Genomic DNA, 12,653 nt, shown 5'->3' on the forward strand with positions numbered 1-12,653 from the left:
AGAAGAAGCAGAAGCGTTTTTTCTTTTTCTGCTTTTTCTCAAGGATGAGGATCAGCTCCTCGATTGTTTCGGTGTTTTGCTTCTGCAGCTTGTTGCATTTTTTCACCACTTCTTCTTTTTCGCCTTGTTTTTCTTCCAACCTTTCTGTCAGCACTTTAGATGTTACCTCCTGTTTTTGTAGTTTTTCATTTTCTCCTTCCAGCTCAGATGCTTTGAACTTCAGTTTGTTGTAAAGTTCTTGCAGGTTTTGGTTGTTCTTCTCAAACTCCTGGAGAAGAAGTTTTTCTTCTCTCTGCTTACTGACCAGCTGTTCTCTTTCTTGAAGCAGGTCTTGATATTTGTGCAGTGTCTCATTGAACTTTACCTGCAGCATCCTGTCATTTCCCTCCATGAGCTGGAGTTGGCACTCCATGTCTCCCTGCTTTCTGTCCAGCTGCTCTTTCTCTTGAAGGATTGCTTTATTCTGTCGCAGAGCTTCATCGAGCTTTCCTTGCAAGCTTTCATTTTGTTGCTTGATGCTCTGAAGATTGGAATCCATTTCTTTTTGTTTGCTTTCTTGTTCCCTTTTCTCTTGGAGGAGCTTCTCATTTGCTTGCTCTGTGCGATCAAGCCTTTTTTTGTCAACATTGTACTTTAGCTCCATGTCTCGGAGGTTGCTGTGCAGCCCTCTCTTCTTCATGCCATCTTCTTTCTTCTCTTGGAGGAGTTTTCTATTTTGTCGAAGAGCTTCATCAAGCTTTCCTTGCAAGCTTTCATTGTGTTGCTTGATGCTCTGAAGCTTGGAATGCATTTCTTTCTCTTTTAACTCCTGTTGCCTTTTTTCTTGGAGAAGCTTTTCATTTTCTAGCAGTGTGCGATCAAGCTTTTTTTTGTATACACTGTACATTAGCTCCATTTCTTGGAGATTGCTGTACAGCCCTCTCTTCTTCGTGCCGTCTTGTTTTTTCTCTTGGACAAGTTTTTTATTTTGTTGCAGGGCTTCATCAAGCTTTCCTTGGAGCTCCTGGTTCTTTTTGTCCATGTCATGGAGATCTTGTTGTTTCTCCTCAATAATAGCTTCCTTTTCTTGAAGCTGGTATGACAACTTTTTTAGCTGAGCGCTCTTTTGCTCATTTTCCTCCATCAAGAACTTAATCTTCTCGGTCTTTCTGAGCGCTTCATCTTCCATTTCTTCCAAACGCTTTTCCTCTAGTTCGACTTGGTCACACCAAGGAAGAGAGGAAAGGGAAGAGTCTAGTGGCTCATCCCAGGGAAGAGTGTAGGGGTCAACTTCTTGTCCCTTTGGATTTGTTTGAGACATCTTGGGTCTGGATACAGTTAGAATTGCAAAGGATCCAAATATTTCAAAAGGCTTTTCTGGCGAACGGTTCAATGCTGCACACATCAATGCTGCGAGAAACGGACTAAAAGTCGTTGCTCTTCACCGCTATTTATAGATTTTTGGATCAAAGGATCAAAGGATCAGAATGGTGGTAAGATTCTACATGTGTGTGACGTCATAATTCTGTAAGGCAATGAGGTTGTCACGTGATATTTTTGGAGGAGGGCATTTTTCAATTTGGACAAATTATCAATAAAGTTTCAATCTCTGTTATTTTTCCCCAAAAAACGTGTTGTCGCAATAATGTTTTCTACTGTAATTTGTGCCAACAGATGGCGCAGTTTAAAGTTGGCTGTTACTCTGCCCAGGCTGCTACCATAGAAGAAGAATGTAGACCAATAGTACTTTAACGATGTCCGCTGATCGTTTCCGTGTAAATCTTAGCATTGCTTTAGCCGTCAAGCTAAAGGTTTAGCTTCATACTGCCATATTTTCAGAGTAACAAAATATTTAAACGGTCTCAGATCATGGTGAGTATTTGAAAAAATGTTTATTTAATGAGAAGCCTGTGATGTGGAAAGGTTAGCAAGCGTAATTTTGCCTATTGTGTTATACACGGGTGCTTACATCCGAGTATTGTTGATTAGTGATGGGTAGATGAAGCTTCATGAAGCACTGAAGCTTTTCATCCAATTGGTTCATCCCAGCGCAAAGCTTCTTGAAGCTTCATTTGCTCTAGTAGGACACCTACTGGACGTAAAAATATTAGTTGGCATGAATTTGAAGAGTGTGGCCTTTTGCACACAGCCTGTAAATGTCAACAACAAAAGGAGTGTGTAAAACATGTATATTGTAGTGATGGCAGTATACTGTGTATATTTATACTGGCAGTATGGAAAATGATTATTTGGAAATGCTTAAAATGGAAATGATCATTTACTGTGAGGTGAGGTGTGGTTGGGGTGTGGACAGTGGTTGTGCTTTTGTAACGTTTAGGTATGGACAGCTACACACTGAGGCTTTGAGCCTCAGTCCTGCCTGTTCACATTTCATTCTGTAAAAACTGAAGTTTCACTGCTTTTATGACCTTTTTAGTGGGGAGAACATAGCTAGGATTTAATGATTTAACAAATCTTTTGAATCCTTTGTCCTCCACAATGCTAAATGGCTGGGAGTCCTCAATCACCATGCTAACCAGGTCTTCAGCTATTTGAGATTGTTCTCCTGAGGAAAGACAATAAAGACAAAGCACAAATATAAATATCACACACAGGGGCAGGGATAGCTCAGTAGGTAGAGTGGTGGCCCCATGATCGGAAGGTCGGGGGTTCGACTCCACTGAACGGCTACCCTGAGGTACCCCTGAGCAAGGTACCATCCCTACACACTGCTCCCCGGGCGCTGCATTGGTGGCTGCCCACTGCTTCACTGGGTGAATGGGTTAAATGCAGAGGAACTATTTCCCTATGGGGACTAACACGCACACTTTACACTTTACTTTACACTTAACTTATAACAGTTGTATAATATTGTTATATCATTTAGTAACATTACGGCATGCTATATTATCATTGCATTTGATGGCTGACCTGGTCTTGCTCCACAATTGGTGTTCCCCTTATTCTCATGCAAAGCTCTGTAGTGCCTAAGCATGGATGAGGTGTTGTTGTTATATCCCAGCTCCCTGGCACATAGCAAACACTTCACCTTGTACAAAAGTCAAGACAGCTTAACATAAATTGTATTGCACCATCAGTATTATGAAAATACATCTTCTGAAATTTACATACCTTGTTGGGAGGATCAAAATGTTCCCACACAGGGGAGGACATCCTCTTCTTAGCTGGCTCCATTCTCTCCTGACTTTCTCTCCTCACTCTCATAAACCTCCAAACTGTCTCCAAACTCTCACTAACCGCAACTCTCCATCAAACACCCACATTTTTGAATGAAGTCTGAGGGGTTTATATCGCTGTCATATCTCGCGGCAAAGTTCGAACCACTTCATGAACCAGTCACGTGGTACAGCCGGGCAGTGAGGCTTCGGACGTCATCATTTTCAGCTCCTCCCATAAATGAAGCAAGCCTCGATACGTGCATCGCGGAAACGCTCCCTCAATTACTCGACACAAGCTTCGAAGCCTCGATACAGAACGTCACATCACTAGTGTTGATCTTTTCTAAGGTCCATGGGTTTATCCAACGGGCAGCTAAGTCACCATTATATCTGTAATTTTGTGGGCAACGTCTTAATGCAAAAAAAAAAAAAAAAAATCCCAAATCAAAGCAACGAAGCAAAGACTAAAAAACCCCACAATGCGTTTTTAAGCTCTCTCTGCGTTCACTGCCTCTGCAAGTGTCAAACTTCCTCGCTTTAGCTGATGCTAACCAACATTAGCGCTTACGGTTCGTATATAACACAACTGTCAGCCCTTCACTTTTGGTGCCGACAACATTTTGAGCATTTTCGACAGTTTGTGAAATGGTCGTCATTGGCATTACATGCCAGTAGTGTTCGCTAACTGACTTTACCGGTGATTATATTTATTATTGTTATTATAATTACTATGTATTATGATTAGTTTCCCCACCGGAAGAATGCGACGTTCTTGCCAGAACATTCCCAAATAATTGACCACGTTTATTAACAGATTAATTTTATCCACAGTTTTAGGGTGAGCTAGAATAGATATATGGTTTCAGTAATACGAATAAGGGCGCAACAACATAGAGACAATGACGATCACTCTCATAATTTCATTACGTTAGTGCACCCATCGCTCCGCATCCTTAACGCTACATTGATGTCAAGAGTCTCTGACACAGCTGTGCTCTGCAGCACAGACACCCTGCTTATCTGTGATTCGGCCAGACTGGTGTTGAACTCCAAAGACATGCGCGGGGTTAGGTTAGTTGGCTGTTGGTGTGAGTGGTTGTCTGAGTCTCTCTAATAACCCTCCAACAGACTGGCGACCTGTCCAGGGTGTACTTTTGCCCTATGACAGCTGGAATACAACCTGAATAAAATAAGTAGGAGAAAATGAATGATGTTTATGAACTGTAGTTAATGTAGTCAGACAATAAGTTACCGAGCAACAGGCCACAAGTCTTGGTGCAGAATCATACTAAGATTTAAAAAATAAAATGTTGGCACTGGTGTTTGAAACAGTATACTGTCAGTAAGACTGGAGCAACTGCACACATCTGGAAACTAATAACTAGAGTAGTTAAGTAACATTTTGTTACTGCATCCATTTAGCCAGGTATAATTAGCATGTCTACATACATGTCATTTCTAATGTGGTCCTATGTGGTATGTTGTAGGACAGTGAAGTGTCTGACACTGACCATGTACCAGTGCCTGAGAACACTGGTATGGAGGGGGAGAACGCACCTCTTTACTGTATTTGTCAGAAACCAAACATCAACTGCTTCATGATGTAAGTATATATCAGTTTTATATTTGCAGTACGCGCAGTAGGGGTGGGCGCTAGCTTCAGCAATGTTATCAGAGATTTTCTTTTTTAAAAATGAAGATCTTCTATTTCGAGAAAACTACCAATAAGGATATATGCACAGATATAGAAAACAATACTGTAACATTTTATTGATGCTTGCAGTTTGGAGGCAGCAGTATTTGCAAGTGTAACTAGAAAAGTTTGCATTTCCTGCAAAAATGCTGTGCCTTAACGCTGAAGATGTCTGCTGAAAAAAGCTGAAAAAGTTGAAACAAAAAAAGTTGCCCTGAGCAGGTCTCAAGGTGGCTATTCATCTCACTGCACCAAACTCTTTCTCACAAAGAAGTGGTGGAGAGACTGACAATTGTGCTGAAATAAGCAGAAGCGGCTGAGAATTGTGCTGTTAAGAGGTGAAAAGGCTGAAAACTTTGCAGAAAAGAGGTGAATCAGCAGAATTTCTGCTGAAAAGAGTTCAATTAGCAGAATTTCTGCTTAAAAGAGTTCAATCAGCACTTACACTCAATTAAATTCAGTTGAACTGCATCATATTCTCATCACTCTCTTTTAAGAACTAAACTAAATAATAAACTAAATAATGTCCCAAGCCCTGACTGCATTCTTTGTCTTCTTGAAATGTCAAACAGTGAGTTCAATAAACAAATTTTTACAGGTGCTGTACATTTTTACAGGTGTCACACGCTTTGATTTTTAACAATGGCTCAGAGATCCATGACGTCATGAAACACCTGAGCACTGCTGTTTTCAGGAAATATAATTTCAACAGGAGGAAAAACTGCAACTGGTCAGGGCTATTTTTAACAGCAGTTCGATTTAGAGGAAACAAAAAGTAAATGGTTACTTCTGACTGTAAATGGCAGTAGGTTTTGCTTAAACATCAAGTGAAGCACTCAAAGAGGACCGTTCCTGCATCAGTTTATGTTAAAAATATGTTTACGGTCATGAAGGAAAATTCCAAAATCAGACACTAGTCAAAAATTCCATTGCTATTTGAATTATATTTTTAGTACTATGTCTAATGAGTCAACACAGCAACACAGTGGCAGAGCTGACTTACTCTTGTGTCCTCTTTTGTGTCTCCCTGACTCAAGGCCTGAGGGTCAGAGTATAAAACGCTGATGTAATTCTGTCTTTTTTTTTTTTTTTGCCTCTGTCTTTTATTTGGCCAAGCTGCTTAAATGTGCCCATGTGTTCAGACCCATGGCAATTTATTTTTACCTGTTAACCAGTGAACTTTAGCAGGTTGGATGTGATTCAGCAAGCTTTTGGCCCACATTTAACATACAGATGCCATATTTGCATCTGTACTACAGGTATGTTAAGGAGGCACACTAAAAACTAAGTGGTTAGGAAACATTACTGTAAACATAGCTACTGTGACTTACAGCTTGGGTTTCAGATTTATTTCAGGACTAAACCTTCCACAGTTTGTTGACTTTTTGGCTACTCCATCGTGTTCGTGAGAGACCCACATAAATAACCATGAAAAGATACCACAGAGTCATTAACTACATAAACCATTTTGGGAGCAAAGTAGACTCAGTCCTGAAGAGAAGAGATTGAAAGCTATGACTGTCTGACTGAGTCACCGTGCTACAAATATGTGCTGTAAATACTTCAGGGATCTTAAGTATAAAATGGTTAAACATTATGACGTATTGCAAAAATGCAAACAGCATGAAGGTTCTGGGCTTGAATGCTCAAGTCAGCTGGGGCCTTTCTGTATGGCGATGTATGTTCTCCCTGTGCCCACATGGGTTTCTCCTGGGTGCTTCTGTTTTACCAAAGACATGCTAGGTTATTTGTCCTACCTTCACCTTTGAAGTATTATCACAAAGCTGACATGAAAGTTGATAATGAGTGCTCATCATTCCTCATTAAGCTTGGCTTGGTTGGTGTCTGCATGGAGTGTTCTTTGCTACTAGCTTTGTGTTAACGTGCTGCATGCTATCATGCAGGTGCTAAGTGTTAGCACCAGTGGGTAATTATTTGTGACCTGGGCCTGTCTATCACGTTCTTGTTTTATCATGCAATAAACATTAAAGAGCCTCTCATAGTAAAAGTTGTAGAGTTCTATTATTTACCTCCTTCCTTCACATGAACTAGAGTTAGGTAACTGTAGTGTGAGTTTGCAGGAAAAGGCACATCTTGTCATCTTTCTGATAACCAAAGAACTTTCGTAGCATGAGTAACAAAAAAAACACACAATAATTGTTTTGTTAGTAACTGTTGCACGATTGCGAAAGTTAGTACAGTAACACAATAATAACAAAATAATCTAAATACAACATGGTTTGTACCAAATCTTTTACTTTGTATGAAATTATGGGTAAATTTACTGTAAATCTGCATTTTCAATAATTTGTTGTTAAACTCGATCTGATCAAACAGAGCATGAAAAAGAAACTGTAAACCTGTTGAACTGACTATCAGTTTCATCATTTGCAAACAGCAGACAGGTTGACTGAGGACTGTGAGGCCAGGGCATTTGCATTGAGAGCACATTCATGCCTGTGCTGTGCTGATAACAGGCCCTCTGTGGAAAGACTGTGACCCCGTGCTGTAATCCACATTTTCATTGCTTTCACACCCATTTGCCTCTGACGTAATTAAAACCAGCAATGTATGTGTGCTTTCCTTACGTGAACAGGGCCATTCTCTGTCTTACTTGTTCATTCACTGACATGCAGCCAACCACATGACAGGAAGACCTTGTTCGCCTTTATCATCAGCGGCCCAAGAAAAACCCTTCAGCAACAAGACACATTTACACACTGTTATCTTAGCGTCACATCACTCTCAGCCAGCACATATCTCAAAGCATCCAAAACCATTAGCACACATAAAAGCCTTTAATTGTGCCTTTGCTTTCACAGTTACTCTCCCTGCAAAACATGTGCTGTGTTTAACATCTGCAGCTTAAATTCCTAGATATCATCGAAGATCATTATCTACAAAGTCCACAATCAAGAGTGAAACCATTCAATCATCGGCTTATCAATTAGCATTTGCTTGTGTGCCAAATTGTGCTGTTTTACAACACAAACTAGTCTACTGTTGATGATCAAAATGTAATAATCAATTACATTTCACCACTTCTTTAAGCACCTTAAGTTAAGGGGCTCCATGTGATCACAGGAAGAGGCCCAGAGCTGTCAGACACATTGATCTGCATTGAATGACTCACTGAGTGAGCTCTCTGGTCAAGTCATAACTGTCAATATTGCAAACAGCTCTTTAGATTATGTACTGATGAGTTTTCCTACAGCAGAAACCAGGCTGACCTTTAACATGAATGTCGTCATTACAAAAGTATCCTCAGACAGCAAACAGTCAGAGACCTACTGAAGTGCTATTTGCTGCTGCTGCTTGGCTCACTGACAGAAATCCATATTTACAAATTAACCCACGATGATATTTGGAGAGTAAAGTTATGACGTGGTCTACAGTTGCCCTGTCTCACATGTAGCACCAAATAGAGGAAGTCTGCATCAAAAGCATTCTCACTGCTGAAAATACTCTGTGTGGTTTAAGTGAGGGAGCTGCAAGGGTATTTGTGAGATAAGTAGACATATAAGGATTAATGCATTGCACCAGTCAGGAAAGTTGTTAAGCCTCCACTCAGCTAGTTTAGGTGAACTACAGGAGTTTCATCTGCATCAGTATTATTATCATCACATTTTCTTTTCAATCTCACAGCTCTTTATCAAACAAGACATAAGCAACAAAGGTCCCCATGGCAACATATATTTGGCAAAACAAAGCCCATCTATTTTACATGAATTTAAAATCAGCATTTTAATGCTAGAGCTGTTGATACATATTTGCAAGCTGAGGCATGATTACAGTAGGATGCAAGGATTCTGGATTCTGGAAATAGGAAGCTTTCCTATTTCCAGAATAGGAAAGCTGAAAAGACTGCAGTCAGCACTGCAGGTAAAACAATGACAAATCGAGAGAAGATGATGGATTTGTTTTTATTAATATCTCTGTGAATGGCCTGAGGAGAGATACAGTGTGCAGGCTGAGTGCTAGCAGGAGCATTGTGCAAGTTTGAGCACAGGAAACAAAACATCACTCAACCACACTAGTCACAGTTAGAGGAGTTGTTGTCAAAGCACATACAAATGCATTTATGCAATTAGTGGTCAGAAAGAGCACAGACAGCGGTAAACATGTCTGGAGATGAGAAAAAAGAATTTAAGTCACATTGGTCTTCTAATTATGCTGATTGGTCTCTTTGAATAATGCATCAAGCTGTGATTGGTCTCTCCATGAGCATTTACATTCTGTAAATAGATTAGCGTTGTAAGAAGTGTGTCACCCTCACAGGAGGTGAGAATTAACTTGCCGTTTGTGGCACATGTGAGCTATAGTTTCTACAGTCAGCACTGAATCCTAACATGTGATTAGATTTTTATAATAATGAGGAATATGTTTCATAAATTCAATCCGATTATATGGATAACACATAAATAAATTCTCTGTCTGAAATAAGCCCTATAAAAGAAAAATACACTCGATACAGACAGTATCAATATGCTCTTACTGATACTTACTGAACAATAACTGACTAACTGCATTGTGCAATTGATAACAGTCCTTTAATAATACAGTTATTAGTGACATTAGTACTCAAAATAAAAATAGAAAGTATTTTACTCTACATAAATGCATACTGGTAATAAAATATAATGACTGGTGTTTCTTTTTTCTTCATTTTCCATTACTGTTTGTAGTTGTACTGGTGGATCAGGAGCTAGTAGAACTAGCTATTTGTAACCAAGCTAATACTTACTTGACCCAGTTATACCATCTCTTACCATGTGTGTTACACAAGTGCTCATAAAGCACAGATAATCTGGTTGCAGCACAGGAACTAGTTTTTATATAAAAATTTGTTTTTACTAACTACCAGATGCATTTGATGCTGGGCTGACTGCGCTAGTTAAAATTCTTTCTTATATTCTTTGCTTATTTTTGTTTACAGTATATGGAATATGATCATTAAACTATTAGTTTTGTATTTTCCATGTTTTTTTAATAATATATTTTAGTTTAGTTTCAGCATTCATTTTTTCAGAACATGGTGTGAATTTCTCAAACCTAATGAAGTCAAGTCCCTATGCTCATTGTGTTTACAGATTTGACTGAAATTAATTTTGTTTATTTTTTCACATGCTACTCTCAGCAGCAATAGCTAAGTGGCTAAATCACACAGTTAAATTAAGACATTAAGTATAAATCATTAAACTAAAAGGGCTGCACAACCCAAACTAGTTGTTACTTGAGGATTAACTGTTACTAGTATTTATTTACAAAGGAAAACTACTACTACTGTTGTGTTGTTAGTGTTGCTAGCAACAAAACTTACTTTAGCTTATTAATATGAGCTATTTTGAATAGCTTTAGGTACTATAAAATGTATAGAGTGGTTTACTGTACAACTGATAAAGTGCTACCTAATAATGACATAAACGGGGGACCTTTTCTTATACAATTTAACAACATAGCTTACCTCAAATTACAAAATATCATGACTCAATATTAGCATTGTTAGCAGGTTCGCGAGGTAAGCACAAATTTTTCAATTATTCTATATACTTTATCTGAAAGATGGTCAACTGACTTATCTTTAAAAAGCGTAAACAGAACCTCAGAAAAGCTGTAATTTCTTGAAAACCCACAAAAGTCTTTATAAAGACTGCTATACTCTCTACACTATTTTATTTGAATATCTAGGTTTTGCACAATTAATAAAATGTTGGGCCCTGAAAAATACCACAATGACATATGTCAATCTTCTAGAATATTCTCCTTAAAATACTTGCCACTTTATGCTGTAGGTGCGAAGGTTACTACAGGTGACAGCAATAATAATGGGGACTAGTCTTTGCCCTGTCTCTCTCTCATCAGCCCCAGACGGTCATGGCAGATGGGTCTCCAAGACCCTGGCTCTGCCAGAGGTTTCTTCCTGTTCAAAAGAATTTTTTTCTTCCCACTGTAGCCAAAGTGGTTGCTTATAAGGGGCCCATCTGATTTTTGTGGTTTTCTCTGTTGTCTCTTTATTATTATAGGGTCTTTACCTTACAATATAAAGCGCCCCTAACTGTTATTGTGATTTGACACTATATAGCTAAATTAAATTGAAAATACACAGCGAGTATTGACCTTTAATGAGGCAGTCAGGTGTAGTAAATCACTTCACCGAAGGGAGCTAGTTGTTTCCAAGAACGTGAAATGTATGTATCCCATTGTATATAGTTTCTTTGAATGTTCATTGAAGTTTTCAGTTGTGAGATTGTTTATATTTTTTTACAGCATGAAAATAGAGAAATTTGCAGGAAACTTCAACTAATGAGATTATATTTTAAAACTCAAATCAGTATCAGCTTTGGTTGCTCTCATGCTTGTGACAAATAAAAGGTTTGACCCACCATGTGAATGAGAACCAATTTCACTTTGAAATGCTACTGTGTGCTCTGTTGAAAAGCAAAGCTATAGCATTATGAGAAACATTTTACTGTCATAACATTGTAGTGCTATCACCCAGAGGCATACTTCCCTACCCCCACTTCCCTAACGCCTTTTGCTGAGAGGATTATGGGGCATCTTTTAACTCTGCCATCTGTTCCAAATTGACTTTCAATTAACACTGGCAAATGAGAAAGCTGTCAGAGCAAAGAGCAGAGCAGATTGAGCTGTTGCTCTGTGAATGGAAGATCCTGTACCACATCCAGTTCGTATTCAATTCAATTCAATTTTATTTATACAACATGAAATCATAACATCAGTCGCCTCAAGGCGCTTTATATTGTAAATTAGACCCTTCAATAATACATACAGAGAAAAGCCCAACAATCATGAGCAAGCACTTTCGCGACAGTGGGAAGAAGAAAACTCCTGTTTAACAGGAAGAAGCAGGCTCAGGGAGGGGCGGGCATCTGCCGCAACCATTTGGGGTGAGAGAAGAGTGGACGATTTACTAAATTTACTAAAGAAACCAACTTGTAATAAGACAAAAATTAGGCCAAAATTGATATATATATATTTTATTACATTTGATTCTTGTTTCTGTAGATTACATTTGATTTCAATTTGCACACTGATACATCTAATTTAGACTGCCTGAGTGATTGTATTGATTAGGCTATCAGGATCTGCTAGATTTTTTTTAACCTGACTCTGTGCTTTGTATTGGGAAACTTGTGGTATTACAAAACCGTACTTTCCACAAAGCCCAACGTTGTGTATTTTAATCCTCACAAATCGTTTGGGCAGTGTATAGTTGCTGCTGAGCAAATTTGGTGATGAGATACGTGTGAAGATGTCAAACAGCCTTGAGCTAAACTGCTGCCGTGCTCATGGCTGAGGCTTTCATGAGATGTTATCATGTAACAGGAAAGGCAAAAAAAGTGAACAAAGTAAACAATGAAAAAAAAAAAAACATCTTGAATTTGCAGTGTGCACAAAATGTTGCTGAAAACTTATAATACTTCATCATGGCTTTAGTCTCCAGGTGACAAAAAGTCAATATGAATTTGACTTTTTAGCCCCAGTGCTCTTGCAGACAAAACAGAAATTCATATGTGGCTGTTGTGCATTAGCTTTGCATACCTGAATTTTTACAGGACTTCCCTGGTAAAGTTATGTATTACAACACAGTTCTCCAACACGTTCAAATGGGACATTAACTTGCCAGCTGCCAAGTTCACAGTCTGATGTTGAATTGTGCTAATTTTGGAATATTGTGGTGGTGATTATTACGATGTAGTCACAGTTAGCAGTTTGGGTGCTCCCTCACCATTAGTGCTAACCTGATTGAAGCAGACTGTGCTGTGTGTGTGTATCTGCAC

Source organism: Diplotaxodon limnothrissa, linkage group LG3 (genome assembly GCF_057381915.1).
Source record: "Diplotaxodon limnothrissa isolate DT_005_m linkage group LG3, D_limnothrissa_male_GT1.1, whole genome shotgun sequence".
Taxonomy (NCBI): Eukaryota; Metazoa; Chordata; class Actinopteri; order Cichliformes; family Cichlidae; genus Diplotaxodon; species Diplotaxodon limnothrissa.